This window comes from Diabrotica virgifera, chromosome 4, assembly GCF_917563875.1.
Source record: "Diabrotica virgifera virgifera chromosome 4, PGI_DIABVI_V3a".
Classification (NCBI taxonomy): Eukaryota; Metazoa; Arthropoda; class Insecta; order Coleoptera; family Chrysomelidae; genus Diabrotica; species Diabrotica virgifera.
In genome coordinates, this window is record NC_065446.1 from 69,543,496 (window position 1) to 69,564,365 (window position 20,870).

Genomic DNA, 20,870 nt, shown 5'->3' on the forward strand with positions numbered 1-20,870 from the left:
CCAATCTAACTCCGCCTGTGGTGACAAATGGGTGAATCGAGTAGCTCAGGAGTCACCACTGCCGGTCCTAAGCCCGGATAAAGGAGGAAGGTTGGGCAGTGGGCTGACAACCCACTCCCGGAAAAAACACACTGTTACGAAACCTGAACATTTGCCTCGGAATACAGGACGGAACTTTCGGAAACGACTCAAGCTACGAAACATGGACTATGCATTTGGAAACTGGAATGTGAGGACGCTAAATAGACCAGGAGCTCAAACCGCACTTCTGCAAGAACTAAAAAGATATAAGATCATGATTACTGCTCTTCAGGAGACAAGATGGCTGGGGAAAGGTGTCAGGGACACTAAAACGCACACAATTCTATATAGTGGGAAGGAACAAGGAAGCAAAGAATGTGGAGTCGCATTTGTGGTGGATAATGATTTTAAGTCAAAAATCATCGACTTCCAGGCAGTCAGTGAAAGGATATGTAAGTTGAGAATTCGCACCCACTTCTTCAACCTAACAATGATAAACATTCACTGTCAAACAGAAGATCAAGAGCAACATACAAAGGAAAGCTTTTACTAACAGCTGGAGATAGTATATGATAATGCGCCAAAAAATGACATCAAGATTATAATGGGTGATATGAATGCTAAAATAGGCAAGGAACCGCAGTTCTATGGCACAATAGGAAAACACTCTCTGCACAATGAAACAAGCTAAAAATGGGGAGTTTTTGATAAATTTTGCCACCAGTAAAAACATGGTTATAAGTTCCACATGCTTCCCACATAAAGGCATACACAAAATGACATGGATTTCACCAGATGGAACCACAACCAATCAAATTGACCATGTGCTGATAGACAAAAGGGCAGCCAGTAGTATCTCCGATGTGAGAACACGACGAGGAGCATGCTGTGGATCAGACCATCTTTTAGTACAAACCAAATTTAGATGCAGAGTTAACAGCAAAAGAAACGAAAGACAACAAAGAACAAACAAACTGGACCTGGAAAAACTGAAGATTCAGGAATGTAAAGAGAAGTTCAAACAAGAAGTCGCAAATGAGTTAAGGACGCTAGAACTCCACTCCATAGAGGGCAAATGGACTAATATCAAAACAGCAGTACTGACAGCAGCAGCGTCCACCCTGGGAAACAAGAAAAAGGAGAGAAGAGCAGCATGGTTTGATGACGAGTGCAGACAAGCAATCGAGGAAAGAAATGAAGCACACAAAATGTACATAACAAGAAGAACACGGGAAAGACGAACATTATTTGAAGTCGCAAGACGGAAAGCAGACAAGACATGTAGAAATAAAAAGAGAGCTTATGAAAATGGACAAATAGAAAAAATGGAAGAACATTTCAAAAACAACGAAATTAGAGGGGCTTACGAATACCTAAAAAGATAAAAAGTGGGTATAAACCTCAAACAAGTCTATGTAAAGATGAAAGTGGGCAAATAATCAGTGACCAACAGAAAGTCACAGAAACCTGGAAGCATTATTTTCAGACACTACTTGGAACTCAAGTAGACATGGAAGATGAAATGGGTATGATCTACGTAGAAGAGAATGGAGTAGAAGCTCCAACCATAGAGGAAGTTTTCGAAGCCATTAAGGCCCAGAAAAACAATAAAGCTCCGGGAGTTGATGAAATACCAGCAAAACTATATAAGGTAGGTGGCGACCACCTAGCAAGTCACATCCACGCGCTCATCAGAGACGTATGGCAAGAAGAGAAAATACCCGACGACTGGAAGAAAAGTATAGTATGCCCGATCTATAAAAAAGGAGACAAACTCCAGTGCAAAAACTACCGTGGAATCTCTCTACTATGTACAGCATATAAAGTCCTCACGTATATTATAAACCAGCGGCTCCAACCACTAGCAGAAAATATCATTGGAGAGTATCAGACGGGCTTCCGACTGGGAAGATCGACACTGGATCAAATATTCACAGTAAAACAGATCTTGAGCAAAGCATGGGAACACGATATTGATGTTCACAACGTGTTTGTAGACTTCAAACAGGCATACGACTCAGTCAAAAGGAACAAACTATACTATATATTGGCTGAATTGGCAATACCACACAAGTTAATAAGACTCATTAAAGCCACAATGGATGAAACTCAGGCATGTGTACGAATACAAAACCACCGGACAGACTTTTTTAACATTTCGCAGGGACTAAAACAGGGAGATGGGCTGGCCCCAACATTGTTTAACCTGGCACTGGAGTATGCGGTTAGGCAAATGCAAACTGGACGAGGAAATCTACTGACCAACCGAACGGTTCAACTGGCCGCTTATGCTGATGATATTAATATTATGAGTAGAACATCAACAGGAGCACAGGAAACATATGCAGAGTTAAAAACACAAACAAAAATGCTAGGTCTGGAAATTAACACAGAAAAAACAAAAATAATGACTCAGACGAGAAGAAATATAGTCCCAGAAAACATTATACATGAAGATGACATTGAAACGGTTGAAAAGTTTACATACCTGGGAGTAGAAATATATGCCGACGGATCAGAAGATGGAGAAATAAGGAAGAGAATAACGCAAGGAAACAGAGCTTATTTTGCCCTCTCCCATATATTTCGGTCAAAAAGTGTCCACCGAAATACAAAGATGAGAATCTATAAAACCTTAATTCGACCAATAACATGCTATGGCAGTGAAGTCTGGGTGCTGAAAGAAACATCCAAAAACAAACTCGACACATTCGAAAGGAAAGTACTTAGGAGAATACTAGGACCTGTGAGGGAAAACGGAATCTTCAGAAGTCGATACAAAAACGAGCTTTATCAACTTTATAAGGAAACGCCCCTGTCAGACTTCATTAGATTACAAAGATTGCAATGGGCCGGACATGTGATAAGCATGGGAGAGGATAGGCTACCAAAACGAGCACTGAATGCTAGAATGCAAGGAAAGAGACCGGTTGGGAAGCCACGAAAGCGCTGGGAAGACACAGTAAACAGCGACGCACAAGCCCTTTTAGGAGTCCGTGTATGGAGAAGAGCAGCCACAGACAGGCAAGGGTGGAGGCAAAAAATAAAGGAGGCCAAGGCTCAATTTGGGCTGTAGTGCCGTAGAAGAAGAAGAAATCACCAATCTGTAGAGGTATCGGCCGATCGCGCAAAAGATAAAGTGACAACTTGCCATAGAAGTATCAATCCGCCAATGAACAATCAGAATTAATTATAAAGAGAAAGAAGAAGAAGAAGATATCTATATCGAAAAAAGAAACGAACCGTAATGTGTTACGTTACGCTCAATTTCCTGAGACATTCTTAATTTAAAGACTTCGAACAATATTTGCACTACCAAGGAAGTGTTATTTTAATATGTCTCATAAATTCAACCATCTAGGCCAGTAAATCGGGAATTGCTAGTTATTTCTAGAGCGCCGTATATATCTAATTCAATGTGGGCCATGTACACGTGTTTGATCACTATTATCCTTGATTAAAAATCGTTGATGAAATAAACACCACGTCCTAAAACTAATTACGACGTTAAATACCAGGATGATCTCTAGAGAAAGCTTATCACTAATAAGTGACGGATTCATCCGCTACTGGATGGAAGTTCATTTTATCTAACAATAAAACACCGACACTTTTTTTTAGTAGGGGAGCAAAGTATGCTAAATGTGCAGTCACTCGAGCGCTTTGGGGACCTATTGGGTCGTGTAGAGTAGGTCCTAAAACCAAAAAAAGTTAAATAAAGTTTTCCATTTTAGTGGGGACTTTCCATTTTTAATTTAATTTTCCATTTCCAACAATCGTTTTTGCCGATTATAACGCCATCTATTCATAATTCAAAAAAGTATATAGTGATAGAGTGATATATCTTTCTCTAATTTGCGGCTTCAATTAGCTACTGTTCCTTTTTACTCACTTGTTACCTCACTTCTCGTTTATTCAACGTGGCAAAATTCCAATGAAAACATATGCTACGGCATCCATATCTTGTTATTTTGTCGTGATTCGATACTATGCTCGGTTTATTTCAATTTGCTCAGAGATATCCATATATACACTATCTGATGATTTCTAATAAGAATGAAACTAGTTCGGGTGTGTATGGCGCTCTCTGAAATAAAATACGTCTCTTGTTTTCGTTATAAAATTGTAGCTTATTTAATTTCCAAGAACCTGATTTGCAAAAAAATTTTCTACGGCAAAAATTGAGTGAGCTATTGACAATTAAAACTTGTAATAACATACAAAAGCCACCTTTCCCAACCCTTTCAAAGTCACCTCTTTTTGCGACTGAGGATTTTCAAAAGATTTAATATCAATAGTTTTGAAGATCTTGCAAAAACCTACAAAATTCTTTTTTACCAAACTTTCTAAGATAAAAAATAAAAAGGTACGGTTAAAAAATCAAAATATTAAAAAAAAAGGAGAAATCCAACTGGAAGCATAATAATGTCAGTTAGCGGTGTTTTTAGTCATTGGACTTATTTATTCTTCTTTGTTTATGTATTATTAATAGATTCTAGAAGTTTGACCGGCTTAGAATGCTTAGTTTTTAAAAAACTGGAGTTAAAAGCGAATAACGAATTTTTTTAGTTTGGTAAAAAATGCCATTTTCTTCAGAATAGAAAGATTAGCATCAGAGATACGAAAAAATGTTTAAATATGAAATTGTAGGTTATTTAATTTCCAAGAAGTTGGTTTGAAACATTTTTTTCTACGGCAAAAATTAATCCTATATCGAAAAACATTGATTTTATTTATTATTGATTAATTTTATCAAAAAAATGTATAGAACATTTTTTGCGTAGAACCCCCATGGTAAAAGCGCCTTTCGGCATCATATAGATTTTGATCCTTAGACTATTCACTACTTATTCTCAAATTTTCAAGCAAGTCGATCCATTCTGTAAAAATTGCGAGGTTTTGTCCTATTATTATAAGCTTCATTACTTGGACTATGGGAAGGAACCTCATTTCTCCTCACTCTCTGTGAAGCTCCGTCATCTGCCTTGCGTAGACCTATGACATTGTGAACTTTTAAGGATATTAAGCTAAGTATCTACAGAGATAAAAACTATTACAAAGTTAATCATTTATTTTTAGTCACATTAGAACACAACATCCTTTATTTTATCAGCGTCACTAACTCTCTAATTAAGATAAACTCCAAATTATTTTCAACATCTGTGGCAACACAAAACATTGGAAAATAACTGGTTTTTGACAGATTTCAAATTAATTATTTTATTAATACAAATTACACCATAAATATTCATATCAGCGGATTTGTTTTTGTTACTTAATGTAATGTTTAGAAAATCTGGCGCCTTATTTTTATTTAATTTACTTTATATTTGTGTTGTTTGTTTTAAGTATAACAACAAGAAAATTGTTAGTTTATAGTAAATTATTGCTTAATGATAGTGGTGACTCTATTGATACAGAATTTAACACTTAAGGTCGCCTCATATTATAATGCACGTCGCGTTTTCGTCACGTAGCGTTTCGTTTGCGAAAAATATAATTTAATGGTTTTTAAATTGAACCATTCATATTGTGCGTATAAGACACGTAAGGTAGCGTATAAAGACACGTTACGTCTGCGTTCGGTTCATTCGAAAACAATATTTTTCGGATGTTGACAGATACGGGTCGTTTTCCCCTTGTTGTTTATGTAGGTATTTCTTTGAATTTGATACCGAGTATTTAGACCGGTCAGTATCGTCGCCCTCGCTAGCGAAATTATTCCGATTCGATTTTTTGCACAAATTTACTCAAAGAGAGGTTCTTATAACATATCCACAGGGTGCCAGGCGGTGCCGTGGTCGAAAAATTGTTTAAACAATCTTTTTTTAAACAAATTCACAAAAATATTTTTTCATTCGAGCAATATTTTTTTTAGATAATTTGGGTAATTCTGAGCAAAAAAGGTTTCTTGTCATTTTTCTCTAAAATTGCGAAAAATCAAGGCTTAATAACTCGATTAAAAATTATTATTATGAATTTCAATAAGTGACCAAATCAAGTTTCAAACAACTTCTTCAAGGTCCTGAAGAGATTTTTGTCATTATTTTATTACAAACCTGTTATTTTTAACTATTAACAATTACCGCTATAGTCCAACTGTATCGTCGCCCCCGTTAGCGAAATTAGATTTTTTTGCACAAACTTACTCAAAAAGAGGTCCTTATAACACATCAACAGGGTTCCGGGCGGTGCCGTGGTCTAAAAATTGTTTAAACAATTTTTGTTAAACAAATTCACAAAAATAATTTTTTATTAATAATTTAATTAAACCCAAATTAATAATAATTTGAGTTATTCTGGGCAAAAAAGGTCTCTTGTGATTTTTCTCTAAAATTGATTGTTGTCGAGTTATATGGCCATTTCCGCATTTTTGCAAGATATGTTTTTTGCTAAGAATAACCCAAATTATCTAAAAAAAAATCGTTCGTAATGAAAAAATTATTTTTGTGAATTTGTTTAATAAGAATTGTTAAAACAATTTTTTGACAACGGCACCGCCCGGCACCCTGTGGATGTGTTTGTTATGAGGACTCTTTTTGAGTAAGTTTGTGCAAAAACATCTAATCGAAATAGTTTCGCTAACGGGGGCGACGATACAGTTGGACTATAGCGCTAATTGTTAATAACTAAAAATAACAGCTTTGTAGTAAAATAATGACAAAAATCTCTTTGGGACCTTGAAGAAGGGGTTTGAAACTTGATTTGGTCAATTATTGAAATTCATAATAATACTTTTAATCGAGTTATTAAGCCTTGAAAATGGCCTTTTCGCATTTTTCAAATTTTTAATCGCATGTAACTCGACAACAATCAATTTTAGAGAAAAATGACAAGAGACCTTTTTTGCCCAGAATGACCCAGTTTATCTAAAAAAATATTGCTCGAAATGAAAAAAATATTTTTGTGAATTTGTTTAAAAAAAATGTTTAAACAATTTTTCGACCACGGTACCGCCCGGCACCCTGTGGATATGTTATAAGGACTTCTTTTTGAGTGAGTTCTAATTTAAAAAGTAGTTGCCGAGGCAATTTGTCATGTAAACATGTGTTGTGACAATAAACACATCGGCACCACACCAAACTGAAACCAACGTAAACGTTCTATGTATGATAATGTGAATGGGCAGTCCGATTGACGGTCTACAAACGCTACGTGCCGAAAACGCGACGTGCATTATAATATGACGCGACCTTTAGAGTGGGTTTTGGTTTTAGAACTACGGAATAAGCTCGATTCTCTCGGAAACGGAGTACACATACACGATTTTTATAGGATTAGTAAGTGATAAGGGTCTTGTGTTGCGGCCGATATTATAGTGGTATTTATATTGTTGTCAAATCTTCTGTTTTTCTAAAAATCTAATGAACTTTCTTATTTCATATGGAACACCATTTAAAATATGAAACTTGAATGTTTCTTCCATTTTTTAATGTCCTCAATGACTCTGTTACTCCAAGTTATAATATAATCAATAAAAAAACCTTGAGTTGATCTATTTTGAAGTCTACAAAATGGGAAAAACCCCAAAAACCCTTAAGAGTGTAGGCGCAAATATTTTACGGCTATCTGGATGTAAACATTACTTGACAATGTCATTATTAGAGATGGATTTTCTTTTGAATGTTCTTGGATAACTGTTACTTTTACAATTATATATAATAATTGCATTATTAACTTAGTTAATTAATATGATAATTTTTTCACTAACTATGTATTCAGTGATTGTAATAATTTATATACTGTACAACAAAAACTAATACTCAATCGAGAAAAGAGGAAAAGTGATAAATTGATTTTTTATAATAATAATATATGATTACTATGGAACGCTTACAATTTTGAACATTTTTAACAACAAAATACGTGGATCACAGATCACAAAATATATCCTGGTGTATTCTCTGCTTGAATTTTCCATAAATAATAAACAATTAATAACTTTTTATTAAGTTCACGTCTTAAATCAATTATTATTTATCAAATACACTATCAATATTATTTAATCAACAACTCAAAATATTCCCGATATCATGTCAAATATTTAAAATTGTCACTGTCTTGTCACCATATTCTATTCGACTCAGTGCGTTGTATGACAAAGATAGCGAATATTCGATTTGGAAAATATCGTCCACTTTTTTTCGAATCCTAAAAAAACTAATACATATTTTTAAAAAATTCAAACGCAGAATGAAAAACTAAATTATTATCGAGGGCCGAAAGTCCCTTAGAATAAATAAAAAGTTTCTTTTGAATGAGATATTTGAAATTAAAAGTCACACTACATTTTCTCTTAGTTTTTCACCCCTGTAACTTATTAAAATAAACAGTATAGAAGTTTTCAGGTACTTTCGGCCCTCGGTAAGAACGTAATCTTTCATTTTGCGTTTAAATTTTTCAAAAATACGTATTAGTTTTCTCAAAATTCGAAAAAAAAATGAATCCCATTTAAATAGCATTGGAGCCGAAACTTTGTACCCATCCCCTTAAAAAACAATTTTTTGAATTTTTGAAGATCTCACACCTTACAGATAAATCTAAAAAATATATATTTTTTAATAAAATACACAAAATAAAAAATACACCTGTAGCCATACCGCAAAGTCCGCAATTTCGTCCCTAAAAAACCATAAAGCCCCAGGCCCAGACGGCATACAGGCGGAACTACTAAAAAAATGGGGAGAAATACTACATCTTGAGATATATCATCTTATAAGAGAAGTCTGGGAAAGAGAAGAAATACCGAAACACTGGCATGAAAGCCATATAATACCTATTCACAGGAAGGGAGACAAACAAATATGTCGGAACTATAGAGGAATATCGTTAATTAATACAACATACAAGATTATATCCATAATACTGTTTACTCCATATTCAGAGGAAATAATAGGCGACTACCAAAGCGGATTCAGACCGGGAAGGTCGACCTAGACGAGATCTTCGTCCTACGCCAGGTGTTGGAAAAAAACTGGGAATTCAACCGCGACGTACACCAAATCTTCGTAGACTTCAAACAAGCTTACGATTCTGTTAGCAGAGAAGCATTGTGGGAGACTATGGTAGAAATGGGAGTACCTGGAAAGCTGGTACGATAAAAAGGCCCATTTATACATATCAGAGCCGTGTCCGTTCCGTGTTAAGACAGGGCCCGGTCAAAAAAAAACAATATGTACTCTTATGAGTATATTTATACATTGGTGTTTCCCGGACGGGGTCCATCCGGGCCGGGTCTGCACTGGCGATGCACGAAAATGACACGGATCGCAGGGACTTGTATAAACACGATTTTAGTGTTTTGTGAACGTGACTGCTGGAAAACAGACAAGCAATAGATATTGTGAGGTGAGATCTTCTATCCAAACCGAAATATTTTCAACTATCTTTTACACAGAGATATGTAATAACGTTTTCTACGTAAAGAGACAACAGGAGAATGGAGAAGAAGACACATTGATGAACTCCAGACAATATATGGAGATGAAAACATAGTACGCTACATTAAAGCAAACAGAATACAATGGGCGGGTCACGTGCTAAGATCAAGTGACGAAAGACTTCTGAACGCCACATTCTGGGAAAGATCCGATGGAATAAGGTCAGTTGCAGTTGGTCGCCCAAGAAATAGATGGAAGGACGCAGTAGCCAGTGATCAACGAAAAATGGGAGTACAGCAATGGGAAATAGCTGCTCAGGACCGACAACAATGGAGGGAAATAGTAAACACGGCCAAGACTCACATAGAGTTGTAGAGCCAAATGATGATGATGATGATGATGATGATGTACCCATACCAAAGAAAAGTTATAAGCTTTTTTCTAAAAATACATTTTGAGATTACGTACACTCAACATACGGGTCTATAAAAAATAAAAAAAACCTCTAAAAAATAAAAAAAAATGTTTAGTGACGCCGCTTACAGACAGAACCACTTTTTGAAGTCGAAGCCATCCGCAAAATGTCGCTAGTATCGACGATTGCTGTGGTTCTAATCGACTTCTTTTTGTAGTTAACAGCGGCGACAAAATGTAGTCTGTACAAGCAGATTAATTATGAATTCGAACGAAGAAACTTTGCTTTTGTCGCTGCTACCGTCGTTTCAAAGTGGTTTCGTGTGAAAAGACAATTGTTACAATTTATTATTGAGAAGTCAGTCGACGGGATCGGCGACAACCGTCGACAGAAGTTGTAGTGCAGTCGAGAAAACGCCCGTATGAAAAAGCCCGTATGACGACTTCAAGTATATAGCGACAGACAACCACAAACGCTCGACTTTTTGCTGCCGACTTAGGCTACGGCTCCACGGGCTGGAAATTGACGCTAGCAGTAGCCGCAAAACGAACTTAAGGTTCCGCAGAACGGAATAGGAATAGCCGAACTGTACCGACTACAGGACTTGTGCGTAGTCGGTTCAGTTCGGCTATTCCTATTCCGTTCCGTGGAACCTTAAGTTCGTTTTGCGGCTACTGCTAGCGTCAATTTCCAGCCCGTGGAGCCGTAGCCTTAGACTTCAGAAATTGGTTCGGCTGTAAGCGGCCTAAAAGCCTCAATTATGCGCTATGCGTGTGAATTTTTTAAAATTTTTAAATTGATCGCATCATACCAAAAAATATAAAAACAAAAAAATACGTTTTTTGGTAGAGGAGGGGGATAGGGGAGGTGGCGGGTTAAAATTGCGCTAAGTTTAATTTTTTTTAATCACATAGAACATAAAAAAGGGAAAGAAATGAATTGTGGGAATCAGGGCATTTTACCTATCTTAACGGGGGGGTACCCTTTGCAGGTCACCTTATTTGCTATTGAAGAGAAGTCGGCTAACTTCTTGTTTAAAACAAGGGGATTCACTATCAACGAATTTATTCAAGGCAGGAGACATAACAAACAAATGATAGCAAATATATCAAAATGAAAGCAGCAGAAGATACAGCAGGAAGAAAAAAGAGTACATACCTGGAATCTGGGAAAGAAAGGTGCTCAGAAAAATTAAAAAATTAAATGTTCAAACCTTGTTTTCTTTTTGTGTCTTCCAATATTTTGGTGAGTTTGTTTTGCCATAGGTGATCTGGACATTATGAACCGCCAACGTATTTCTTTTTTGTACCCTATGACTGATGACGGAAGTACTTAAATTCCAGTTCATACTCTGACATATTTCTCATTTCTATGTAGTGAATAAATATACGGTATTATAGTTCCATAATTTCGTGTGTAATAATTTACTTAAATAAGCTATTTTATTATGTACATCAGCTCATAATTAAATGATAATAACGGGGTATTGATCTTGATTTTAAATGTTAAGTAGACCAATGCAATGTTCCAGTTTCTAGTTTGTATAAATTAATTTCAATTCTTTGATTATATGTACATAAATTAATTACCCATATTAAACATATGTAGTAGCTAACTAATTTTAGAAAATATATGTAACACATTTTATTTATTATTTATTACTTTAATGAAAATTAACCACAATTTCAGTTTTCAGTTGACAATACTTTATTTTGACGTTTCAATTTTCACCTCAGAAATCATTCTAAAAATGCAAAAATTATTATTTCCGGGGGGGCTCGGGGTCCCGGGGGGGCACGGGGTCCCGGGGGGCTCGGGGTCCCGGAGGGCATGGCCCCCTCCCCCCTCTCTGGATCCGCCTTTGCAACAGACTTTCTTAATTGGGGTAAGTGTTTATACTGTACAACTTTTTGTTGTAAGCTTAATATTCAATATTCATAGTTCTTTTAACCATTTCTTCCTATTTAACCTAACTGTTTCATAGCACATGTTCGATTTTATGATAGGGGTATATTCAATTTGTTTATATGCATGTAGGAATCATACAAAAATTTAACTATTATTATTACTAATAATTCTATTTAATTTCTTCCTTGCCACCGCTATAATGTTTCTGATTATTTCCTGAAGAATGGCAAGTAGCCCTTTCAATTATTCTTGATGTCTGATATACATTATGTATTCTAGTTTTTTGGAAGAAATAAAACTACTGAGCAACCCTTCTCTTTTCGGGAGGACTTCCTGAAGCGTGGAACCTCCAACATCGCAGGCGATGCATCTGAAATCTGAACATCGACTGAACACCACCAACTACAACTGCAGGGACCTGAGGCCACAACATCTAAGCCCAGGTCTGCAATCAACCAGCAGCAAACATCTAGAAGCTACCGACAGATAAAAAGTGCCATAAGTATAATCTGAACTGTCACCACACTCTCGGCGAAGTTACTGCGGCAAAGTTGACCGAAGTCCAAGTACCCATCACTACACACTCGTTCAACTTCACGAGGAACACATTCAAGCGGTGCGATACCGACTTCGATCCCTTTGACTCGGATGCGTAAAACCGACAGAGAACGGAAGTAGAACGAAGCGAAGCAAAGTTGCAAGAAGTGGCTGTCTTCACTCTCGTACTTGCTTAACTTCGATCAACTTCGCCGGGAGTATGGTGCTCACTTTAGCTTTCGGCAAGGTCTTGATATCTTTGATTTGATAATACATTATTTTATTGTGTCTTTAACGAAAAATAAACCTGATTAGTTAACTTATTGTTTTTATTTGCCTCCATCTAAATTTTCATCGTTCATATATACTCACAACCCAAAGAAATTGAGCTAGGCTGGCATAAACGATAATAACTGAAATGTTATGTGTGGTATATCCTATTGTATTGTTGTGAGACACAGTGGCGCACCCAAGGGGGGGTTTTGGGGGTTAAAACCCCTCCCAGAGCATATAAAAAATAGTAGTAGGCGAGGAAATAACGCACTAAAATCGCCTAACTCTTCTTCTAAAACACCTAACTTTTTTAAAGTAAGACCAATCGAGGCGTTCGCGTTCTTTGCAAAAAAACAAGTTGTCATTATTTACAACTTTGAAGATATTTAAAAAAAAGTTATTTAATTGAACCGTATTAAGTTTACGGAAATTCTCAAATTGGTGATTTATTATTTTGATGATTATACACACTTTACAATATAAATAACATTATTTTTCCTTTTGTTTATTTATGAAGGACATTTATTAATTTGACATATGGGGTTTTTGCAGGAATTTTTCATTAATTTATAGGAAAAACGATATTTATAGTAATAAACCAAAATAAAAAATGAACGAAAAATGGTGTTTACTTATAAAATCACACAACACAACTATTCGAAGGAACTTTGACGTATAAAAACCTACTGACAGCCAAGCTATAAAGTTTCCCGCAAAAACACCAATAGTCATTGGGCGCGTTCACCAGATGCAAACGTTGGCAATCAGTTTGCGCTTTATGGTTCTGAACGACTTGCTAACGTCAAACATGTTTGGAAAGCGGTCGCCATTTTTGCAAACATAAGATATTTAAGTTGAACTTTGCAAACGTGTTGAAATATGGCGGGAATTTAAATTGTATATATTGTAAAATATATTGATAAGGGTTTTATATATAAAATAAAGGCTACTGAAGACATTCTGCTACGTTATTATCTATTATATAAATTTTCTTTTTTCCTTTAATAAAAAAAATAAATTCAAAAACGTATTTATTGAGAAAATTTATTTTAGGTTACGTTCAAACCAAGCAAGCAAAATGTCAAATTTTAACCTAAACAACCAACCGTTCAGTTCGCTGTCAACAAGTTTAGAATCAAAGCGCAAACATTTGTGAATGTGTTTGCATCTGGTGAACGCAGTCATTAACAAACCCGTGTTGAGCTGGCCCCCCCCACTTGCAAAAATTAAAAAACAAATAGCCCTGATTTATGAGCTATTTATGAGCTCTCATATTCCGCAAACTAAAAATTTTGAGCTCGTTCCACTGAGCAGGAATTCAATACCCTAGTGGGGGGGGGGGGCTGAGTCAGCCCCCCCCCACTACTTAAAAATAGGAATATTGAATCGGTTTTTGCGGCAGAATTACGAGCTATTTATGAGCTCTTGAAAATATATAGTTTCGATTTTTGAGCTCATCCCCTTCACCCCCAAACAACCCTTTAATTGATTTAACTTAAGAGAAAGATGCTGAGAAAACTTAAAATATATCGTATTGCGGATATAATTCCTATAGCTTATATACTCTAAGAATAAACTATTAAATCAAGGGCATTTCGATTATTGAGCTACAACCCCTTCGCAAGAAAACCACCCTATCTTCCCGGCTTAAGAGAAAGTTGTATTTACTTAAAATGCGTTAAACTAATTATTTGGCGACTACATATCATTTAATAATTTATAAGCTTCCAAATTACGCGCATTTAGATCAGTAAATTGCAATTTATTTTGTATAGTGCAGTCACTGAAGGTAAAAATCAACGATTACCTTCAATTTCGGTGAACCTTCATCGATTTTCACGAAAATTGGTCAGTGGTTAGAGGATACGTCAAGAAACAAAGGTGACATGGTACCACCTTGCGCCTTTACCCTGAGGGTGGATACCGCCCCTTCTCGGGGGTGAAAATTATTTTATAAAAAATAATTGCACAAATCAATAAAAGAACAAATTAAAAGCAAAATTTATTTTATAAAGTTAATAAAATAAGTCAATACTTTTTAAGTTATTAAAGATCAAAGATTTTAATTATTTGTGAAAAAAATGCATGTTTTGAAGAGGTTTTTTGTAAATCACTGAAAAACTGTAAGTTTTTACAAACAAGTTAATAGTAGTTTAATTCGTATAGCTTATATTCTAAGAATAAACTCTAAAATCACGCGCCTTTCGATTATTGAACTACAACCCCTTCGCAAGAAAACCATCCCATATTCCCGGCTTAAGAGAGGGTTGTAGTTAAAATAATTTATATTAATTATTTGTCGACTATATATTGCTTAATAATTTATGAGCTCGCAAAATATACGCATCTCAATTATTGAATTGCCATTTTCTTTCTATAGTGCAGTCACTGAAGGTAAAAATCAACTATGACCTTCGATTTCGGTAAATCTCCATTCATTTTCACGAAAATTCGTGAGCGGATTTTGATACTATCAACTTTTTCTGGATCTTATTTTTGTTGGGTATTTCTAAGTACTTTGACAAGTATTTAGTACCTAAGTGTTATAAAATGCATCTTTTTCCCGTTATTTAAGCTTGAGCCCTTAGATTTGAACAGTCGCGGAAAAAAATATACATTTAATTACCAATAACTTACTTAAAATTAACATTAAAGGTTTTTCAAGTAAGCAATTTATTATATTTTTTATTAGCTTCAATTTTAGTGATGAAAACTTTTTTGTAAAAACTTACAGTTTTTGAGACATTTATGAAAAATCGCTCATGCATTTTCTTTCCAAAAATTAAAATATTTGATCTTTAATAACTCAAAAAGTATTGATTTATTTTAATCACATTATATAACAAATTTTGCTTAAAATTTGTCCCTCTCTCGATTTGTGGGGTTATTTTTAATAAAGTAATTTTCACTGCCGAGAAGGGGTGACATATACCCCAGGCTAAAACCCCAAGTTGTTATTGTCAATTCGTGAAAATAAATGGAGATTTACCGAAATCGAAGGTAATAGTTGATTTTTACCTTCAGTGACTGCACTATAGAAAGAAAATGGCAATTCAATAATTGAGATGCGTATATTTTGCAAGCTAATAAATTATTAAACGATATGTAGTCGCCAAATAATCAATTTAAATTATTTTAAGAACAACTCTCTCTTAAGCCGGGAAAATGGGGTCGTTTTCTTGCGAAGGGGTTGTAGCTATATAATCGAAAGGTGCGTGATTTAAGAGTTTATTCTTAGAATATAAGCTATACGAATTAAACTACTATTAACTTTTTTGTAAAAACTTACAGTTTTTCAGTGATTTACAAAAAACCTCTTCAAAACATGCATTTTTTTCACAAATAATTAAAATCTTTGATCTTTAATAACTTAAAAAGTATTGACTTATTTTATTAACTTTATATAATAAATTTTGCTTTTAATTTGTTCTTTTATTGATTTGTGCAGTTATTTTTTATAAAATAATTTTCACCCCCGAGAAGGGGCGGTATCCACCCTCAGGGTAAAGGCGCAAGGTGGTACCATGTCACCTTTGGTTCTTGACGTATCCTCTAACCACTGACCATTTTTTTTGTGAATATCGATGAAGGTTCACCGAACTTGAAGGTAATCGTTGATTTTTACCTTCAGTGACTGCACTATACAAAATAAATTGCAATTTACTGATCTAAATACGCGTAATTTGGAAGCTTATAAATTATTAAATGATATGTAGTCGCCAAATAATTAGTTTAACGCATTTTAAGTACAACTTTCTCTTAAGCCGGGAAGATAGGGTGGTTTTCTTGCGAAGGGGTTGTAGCTCAATAATCGAAATGCCCTTGATTTAATAGTTTATTCTTAGAGTATATAAGCTATAGGAATTATATCCGCAATACGATATATTTTAAGTTTTCTCAGCATCTTTCTCTTAAGTTAAATCAATTAAAGGGTTGTTTGGGGGTGAAGGGGATGAGCTCAAAAATCAAAACTATATAATTTCAAGAGCTCATAAATAGCTCGTAATTCTGCCGCAAAAACCGATTCAATATTCCTATTTTTAAGTAGTGGGGGGGGGCTGACTCAGCCCCCCCCACTAGGGTATTAAATTCCTGCTCAGTGGAACGAGCTCAAAATTTTTAGTTTGCGGAATATGAGAGCTCATAAATAGCTCATAAATCAGGGCTATTTGTTTTTTAATTTTTGCAAGTGGGGGGGGGGGCCAGCTCAACACGGGTCATTAACAACTATGGTTTTGAAGGGAATTGCGCTTGACATATGGGGTTTATGCGGAATCGCCTATATTTTTGTCGCTTATATTTTGGACTACTGTGATTTTAATGGAAGTTTCTTACGCAAGGAACGTAGGTAATTAGTCCTTCAATCCATAGATGGCATAAGTCCATTTCCGAAAAAAAAATGACAACTGGGGTTTTTGCAAAGAACGCCTCAATCGTTATGAAACCTTTTGCATTCGATTTGACAGAGCTTCGGAAAAATTCTTGAACACTTGGCGTGAGGGACAAAGGCAAATTGCATTCTTGTATGCGGAAAATGCATTTTCCAAAGTGCATCTCAAAATGTTCACAAAATAAAAATTCACAACTCGGAAAGTAATCAGGGGAATGAGTTCAATTTTCATATTCGGGGGGTTTTTGAGGTCGCTGAACAGGAATATAGGGTCGGCGAAGCTGTAAGATGTACACCTGGTTCCAAAAAAAACTGATACGACTCTTGAAGCGTATTTTGTAGAAAATTGAGCAGTGTATTTTGAAGGATAAATACTTAATATTTACATACTGTCAATGTCACTGCCAAATCTTAAAATTTGTCAGATAGCTTATTCTGTTCCACGGTTATTATTATTATTAATCTTTATTATTAATACTTTCTCCGCAACTGAGGGTATCTTATCAACTGTATTGTTTTTAAACAATAGATGATAAAATAAAAATATTGACAGTTCAAAAATGTGAACAATATTGCATTATGTGTGGCCTAAGTTTGGGCTGAAAACTGAAATGTATTACATTTTTACAAAATATCATGATTAAATAAATAAATATTTTACAAAATACATTTGGAATATATTTAATTACGTAGACCAATTTTAACACTTGTTTTTAATACAGATTTCAATCCTCTACAAACAGTTTCTAATATCTTTTGATGTCAAATAATTAGAAAAGCTGGAATTCAACAGTTTAGAATTTTACATTGGGTTAATGCAAAATTGTGACGCATGTCAAAATTCTCAATGTATTTTAATTGTATTAATTTTTTTCGAATTCTGAGAAAAGTAATAAATATTTTTGAAAAATTTAAACTCAGAATGAAAGACTACATTATTACCGAGGGCTGAAAGTCCCTGAAAACTTCTATAATATTTATTTTAATAAGTTACAGGGCTGAATTGAATATTAATTTGTTTTATTGTATAATCCACGTTTACAATAATTATGTGATCTGTTTGATGTAAAAACTATCATTTATATACTCTTTATAAAATACAGGAATTCAAAATAATATAAACATTTAGACCTTAATAATTAGTACAATTTATGAATTAACATAATATGTAATCAGTTGTTTGTTGTTTGTTTATTTTATTATTTGTCTGTCATAATAAATATAATGTCAGATCAATCAAATACACTGCTCAACATGATCAAATCTTACTAAGAGTCGTATCAGTTTTTTTAGGAACCGGCTGTACCTGGTGTCTGGTATCCCAGTATGCATGTCGACTCCTGGAGTTTTATGGAAATTCATTCTGAAAATCGTTGAAACTTGTTATCCCTAAATTTTTGGTCGAGGTCGCTGAACACTTCGGCGATGCTGTACGAGATACCTGCTGCCCGGTAACTACGTCATCTCCTGTAGCTTGATGGAAATTTGTTATAAAAATAGTTGAAATTTATTATCTTGGGGTTTTGATATCGCGGAACACGAATCGTGCAACGAAGATGCTATAGGAAGTACCTGGTGCGCTGTATCTACGTCGTCTCCGGGAATTTTATGAAAATTCGTAATACAATTTGTTGAAATTTGTTATTCCGGGGTTTTTAAGGCAATTGGCAGTTTTGATCATATACTCGAGGTTCTGACATCTTTGTATCTAAAAAAATTATTATTGACGCTGAAAAATATTTCAAATTATTTCGTTTTTCATAATTTGCGCTCTGAATTAAAATAACTTACTGTTATTGTTACTCACTGTTGAATTTCATAACTAATTTCCATAAAACTCCAAGAAACGACGTAGATACCGGGCACCAGGTACGTCGTTCAGCATCTTCCATGCAATATTCGTGTTCAGCGGCCTCGAAAATCTCGAGAAAATAAATTTCAACTATTTTTATAACGAATATTTTTATAAAGCTCCAGGAGATGACGTAGATACGGGGGCAGTAGGTACCTAACCAATATTTTTATAAAGCTCCAGGAGATGACGTAGATACGGGGGCACTAGGTACCTAACGAATATTTTTATAAAACTCCAGGAGATGACGTAGGTACGGGGGCACTAGGTACCTAAAACAGCATCTTCGAGGCAATATTTGTGTTTAGCGACCTCAAAAACTGCGAGATAATAAATTTCAACTATTTTCATAACGAATTTTCATGAAATTCCAGGAGTTGTCATAGATACCGGGCACCAGGTACCTAATACAGCTTCACAGAAGCAATATTCGTATTCAGCGACCTCAATAACCCCGGAAAAACAAGTTTCAACGATTTTCATAAAATGAATGTCCATAAAACTCCAGGAGACGACGTGCCTACCGGGATACCGGGCACCAGGTACTTCTTATAGCTTCGCCGACCCGATATTCCTGTTCAGCGACCTCAAAACTCCGGTGTATAAAAATTGCACTTATTTCCATGATTAGGTATTTTTCCAGTTGTGAATTTTTATTTTTTGAACACTTTGAGAAGCACTTTGGAAAATGCATTTTCCGCTTACAACAATGCAATTTTCATTTGTCCCTCATGCCAAGTATTCAAGAATTTTTCTAGAACTCTCCCGAATTGAATGCAAAAGGTTTCATAACGATCCGTCTTACTTTGAAAAAGTTAGAAGTGTTTAGTAGAAGTTTATTTCCTAATGTTGTTCTGAAGCTATTTCCTTGCCTATAGGATAGTGTAACTTGTCTTTCACAAACAATACAAAAAAATTTTGATACCTAAACCAACCCCACCCAGAGAAAAATTCTACGTGCGCCACTGGTGAGACATGGACGTTAAAAACCACAATGCTAAACAAAATAGAAGCATTCGAATTGTGGTGCTATCGACGAATACTGGGGATATCGAGGGTTTCGCACACTTCCAATGAGGATGTTCTTCAGGTGATGAGTTCGGAGCGTCTGCTCATAAGCATCATAAAGAGGAGAAAGACGGAGTGCTTCGGCCATGTAATTCGAGGAACAAAATACCATCTGCTTCGCCTTATAATACAAGGAAAAGTGAAGGGAAAGAGATGGATTGGTCGAAAGAAACTTTCATGGCTGCGTAATATTAGACAATGGTGTGGCTGCACAGTAGAAGAATTATTTCGCGCAGCAGCCGATAGAGAGAGATTTCAGGAAATTGTAAACATGATGACGGCCAACGTCTGAATACAGACACGGCACCTAAAGAAGAAGAAGAAGACATAAACGATAACTATCACAGTTGATTGAAATATTATTTTACAATAGTATTTCAATTCTCTGTGGTAGTTTATCGTTACAACTTCTTGCTATTCAGAATGTTTACCTCTCGAAATTTAACGATACTAATCAAACACAAATGAATTTATCCAAAATAGGATTAAGATACGGTTTTCTAAAATATCTTGATATTATGCATAATTAACTTTTGATATTCTGCTGCAGACATAATATAAATAAAGATTAATGAAAATTGAGTATTGGAAGTAGGCGTAAAGCGTTGATATACAAATTTATTTGCGAAGGCAGATTCCATGTTTGATATTTTGACTACAGGTGCATTGCAGTAGTCCAGATATTTTGACATAAACATAAAACTTAAGAAATAAAATACCAAGATTTAACCTAACGATGTTCTACCGCCAATCCCAACTGGATCACCAACAGAGCAGGACTACCGGTTTTGTGAAGTTTTTTTAGGATTTCCAAGCTGGAAGTCGAGACATCAATAAAATAGATAATTATTTTGGTTTATTCCCATAAAATATAAACTATGATACTCAGCAACTTTTATAAATGTTATTTATAAATATATAAGCAGTGGAGTTCCTACGGTCTCCTCCGCATCCCACATTTCGCTCTCCATCGTTTTCTATCCATCCACTCGTTCTCTTCTATAGCTCTATCTTCCATAGACTGTT

General features: G+C 35.1%; 1 long non-coding RNA gene across 1 annotated transcript; it reads left to right on the forward strand.

The window, feature by feature from the left end:
- Nucleotides 1-11,415: 11,415 nt before the first annotated feature.
- Nucleotides 11,416-12,580, forward strand: LOC114335828 (uncharacterized). The gene is made up of 2 exons (XR_003653319.2): nt 11,416-11,701; nt 12,004-12,580. It is a non-coding gene; the product is annotated as an uncharacterized LOC114335828 (long non-coding RNA).
- The last annotated feature ends 8,290 nt before the right edge of the window (nt 12,581-20,870 follow it).